Source organism: Acyrthosiphon pisum, chromosome A2 (assembly GCF_005508785.2).
Source record: "Acyrthosiphon pisum isolate AL4f chromosome A2, pea_aphid_22Mar2018_4r6ur, whole genome shotgun sequence".
In the NCBI taxonomy this organism is placed as follows: domain Eukaryota; kingdom Metazoa; phylum Arthropoda; class Insecta; order Hemiptera; family Aphididae; genus Acyrthosiphon; species Acyrthosiphon pisum.
In genome coordinates, this window is record NC_042495.1 from 95,322,884 (window position 1) to 95,327,685 (window position 4,802).

The 4,802-nt window shown below is 25.4% G+C and overlaps 1 pseudogene; it reads left to right on the plus strand.

The window, feature by feature from the left end:
• Nucleotides 1-4,802, plus strand: part of LOC100164665 — a 10,072-nt pseudogene that overhangs the window by 1,502 nt on the left and 3,768 nt on the right.

Below are 4,802 nucleotides of genomic sequence, written 5' to 3' on the forward strand. Positions count from 1 at the left end.
CATCCATTATAATGACATACTTGACAAATTACTGTACAGCAGAGCGGTACCCACTTGTCCACTTTTTTTTTTTTTTTTAAATTATTGTCCGCACAATTTTTTTGCTTAGTCAAAATATTTTTTACGATCATCTGATGTCAGAGTTTCACAAATCACAGCGAACATTTGAAAATTATTTTAAATTAGAAATCCATACATTTGTTTCTATACATAAAATCTAATACAAAAATACATAAATAACCATTAGTTTTCAAACCTATTACAAAAAAAAAGCCTACCTTAAATCAAATAAATTTTTATTCAATTTACGTATATCCACTGGCCCAATTTTTCTTTTTGAGTTACAGCAAAAAAAAAAGATTGTATCGAAATATTTACCAATAAAATCTCTTTGATAATATACTAATATATAAGTATTAATTATAGGTATACTTATTATTGGTAAATTTTTTTTTAATACCATAAATAAGTATATAAGATACCTTATACCTAGACTGACATACCGTCTCCGCTCAGAACCGTTTTTCTTATACAGTGATATTATATCATTGAATTCAAATTTAATACTATCCATTATACAGTGACCCACTTGTAACCTACTGTACAGCAGAGCGACATCCACTTACCCGCCTTTTTAATTATTGTCTACAAAATGTTTTTTCTCAGACGGAAAAATCCACAATATTTTTTATGAGCATCTGAAGTCGGAATTTCACAAATCACAGCGAACATTTAAAAATTATTTTGAATTAGAAATCCATACAATTGTTTCTGTAGGTATCTATAAGATTTTAAAATCTAATACAAAAATACAAAATTCACCATTAGTTTTCATCCCTATTACAAAAAAAAGTCTACCGTAAATCAAATAAATTTTTATAAAATTTACGTAGGTATCCTCTGGCCGAACTTTTCATTTTTGAGTTACTTACAGCAAAAAACAAAAAAAAAGATTGTGTCAAAATATTTAACAATAAAAACACTTTCATAATAATAATATACTAATATGCAGCACTAATAGGTGTCAGTTATAGGTATAATTTCGTTATCTGATCAGTTCGAAATTTTATATACATAGGTATATAAAATGTCGATAACAATATATTGCTATATCGTTTATTAGATAAGTGTTCAATATAGATAAAAGTTTCAAATTTGAGGTCCCTATTACATAAATTGGTAATAATTATGTATTAAATAACAATAGCTAAAATATACCTTAAATGTATGAATTATTAAGTATTTTTTTTTATCTATTTCAGATAAAATAATGGTGCCACTCACTGCAAATTTAGAAACATTGCGCTCGTACAAGGTAAAGAATTAGTGTTTCGAGTGTTCATATTATCATATGTTTACCTAATGGCTAATAGTTAATATTCTATAGGAAGTAGCCAAAACTGAAACGGGAAATAGTTTCTATTCTCCATTCGGTATCCATTTGATTATGTTTATGGCTAGTACTGGAGAAGCTTTAAAAACATTTGATGAAATGGTAACCACTATACATCCAAATGGAAATCTTGGAAAACTGATCAAACACTGGAAGCCTATAGACAATTATTGGAAGACTTAACAGTGAGTTTGTAATATATCTATAATTACATATTATTTATCAAAATGTATTTTTATGATAATATACACATAAACCTAAATATTATTTTACTGTTTACTAGTTTTTACATTAATGAAATTGAAGGCAATCGAATATTAATTTATTCCCAAATATCACAGTAATTTATTTTAGATTCTGAGTGGAGTATTGAATGTATTGATTTTACAATAGTGTGTTTTTTTTAATTTTAATTTTTTTTTGTGTCTGTCATCACCTTTTAGGACAGTAAAAATTGTTAGATTTTCTTCAACAGTATCTTTTTTTCAAAAGTGACATGAAAAACAAACAAAAAAATGAAGCAAAAACGGGAATTTTTACGCTAAATCAATAAAATTGATTTCGGTTTTTAGTGTAACTCTAAAACAAATGAATGTAGATACCTGCATGACATTTTGACTGAAAGTTTTTATTAACGTTTTCTGTATATCATCAAATTTTCAAAATATTTTGATTTATTTTGAACTGTTTACAGACATTTTCAGTTTCCAATTTTTTTAGTTTTTGTCTCTATGAATGTCAATGAAATTTTATTTGTTGGTTAAAAAAGCTTGAAAATTTTACACAAGGATCTTATTTTATTGTTAGAATGACATTTGAAAATTATTAAAAATCCAGTCACAATACTTTTTCATAAGCATTTAAAATTTAAATGTTAACATGTGCAAAACACGTAGAAATCACAAAAATAAGCTAATTGAGTTAGAAATTCGTGAAAATGTTTACTTTTAAATCTAAGATTTTAAATTGTAATAAACGATTCCTAATAAGTTTTTCTACCTTTATCAAAAAAAAAAAATATCTACAAGTAAATCAAATTAGATTTTTATGAGTGTTTGAAGTTCATATTTTTACAAGATTGAATATTCACTCGATTTCTCATGTAGGTAGCGATTTTATTATTTTGTTGTAATTCAAATATGAATAACTGTAGATGCATGAAAATTTGACTGAATATTCTCGTTTTCTATACACCAAACATTTTTAAAACATTTTTGTTTTGAGCTGTTTACTAACAATTTCAAACTTAAATTTTTTTTGTTTTTTTTTCTATAAATATCAATAGACTTTTATTTGTTGGGCCGTGAAAAGGTGAACATTTAATACATAGCTCCTGAGACTATATTGTTAAAATAGCATTTTAAAAATATAAAAATTACAGAGGCGCAATTTTTTTTTATAACCAAAATACCTTAAGGTTATGAACCTTAAGTTCAATTTTTGACAAAATTTATCAAATTTAAAATTTAATAATTATTTTGTAGTTAAAATGAATAAAATGTTCAACATTCATAGCTAAGGATTGAAAATTTTAAACAATGTTCCACGTAAATAGGTAATATAAAAATTACATTATTCATAATAAATACATAAATTAATATACTTAGTAACATCATAGGCTGTCTGACTGTATTCGCTCAGAATTGTTTTTCCTATACAATGATATTATATCATATCATTGTATTCAGCATGTATTACAGTGACTTACTTGTAACCTACTGTATAACAGAGTGAAACCCACTTGCCCACCTTTTTTAATTTAATATCATAATGAAATAACAGTAAAGTTTTTAAAAACAATTCAATGTAGTGACCTTATAAAAATATAGTTTTGCACTTTTTTATCCTATTTTAGAGTGCAAAAGATAATCTAAAGATGGCAACCGGAATGTTTGTGGATACAGATTTCGATGTTAAAGATAGTTTTGTGGAGAACTCTAAGAAATATTTAAAATCGTCAATGGAAAAATTGGATTTCAGGAATGGCCCTGAACAACAGCGTCAATATTTAAATAATTGGGTTTTAATCCAAACAAATAACAAAATCGAAGATTTTTTTTCCTGCGAAGGTTATTTACTTGACTAATTTGTTAATAATTAAATATGGATTAATAACATGATTATGTTCCAATTTTTGTTTATAGATTCAATTACTCAAGACACTGCCTTAGTATTGGTGAATGCTGTGCATTTTATAAAAGTGATTGGGCACATAAATTTAATCGTATTTATGATGGCTCTTTTTATGTGACTCCAAGCAATAAAGTAACGGTCAAAATGATGTCTCTCAGATGTGATTTTCAATACTTACATGATACTGTTCTGAAATTCAAAGCACTTGAATTACCTTATAAAGTGATAATACTTGTCATAAATGTAAATTTAAAATTTTGAAAAATGTACTATTTTGTTTTCTTTGTTTAGAACCATGGTTTTAAAATGAAAATTTTACTACCCAATGATAAAGATGGTTTGAATAATCTAGAAAGTAATTTTTCAAAATTTAAATTACATGACATTTCAGAGAAAATGACCCAGAAATATGTTGATGTCAAATTACCTCGTTTCAAAATAGAACAGTCACTGGAATTAGATAAAACATTATCCAATGTAAGAAGGTGTACTTACGATTAATTAAATTAATATTTATTGATTTACACAATACTTTAGCTTGGATGTCCAACAATGTTTACACCTGGAGCTGCAAACTTTTCTAACATCGTTGAAGATGGTGAACTGTATGTGACTAAAGTATCACATAAGGCATATGTTGATGTAAATGAAGACGGAACTGAGGCTGCAGCAGTTACAAGTAATAATGTTTATTATTATGTTTACCGGGGTTTGGCTATCGTACAAAAAATATTTAATTATAATTATTTCTGAAGATATGTAAATACTTGTTGATCGATTCATTCGTGAATGAATAATATAAAATCATTTATAAAGCTGTATAATTCACCCTTTCTCACAATTTATGTCCACGATAACATTACAAAAATAAAACTTACAATATAGTTCTAGTATCTAAACATAATTAAATATATAAGCTATTTAAACCTTTTAATAATTATAGGTGTTCCAGGTTTATTAATTAGAGCTCATAAAAATTGAATTTTATTTTCTTGACGTAGTAATTTTTAAATAATGTATAATATTGTAAAACTTTAAACTATATCCGTTTATTATATGTATATAATATTTGTATATTGTATATAAATAAATAATAATATTGTACAATTTTCGACATTTTGACGACATCGTATATGCAATATGTATATAATGTCTACATGATAAATTGATAAAAATGTTATCAAATTTAATTTGTATTATTTTGTATATATACCTAATAGGGTTTTAAAATTTCATGAAATTTATTTTTTCTTGAAATATTTCATTTTTGATGGAA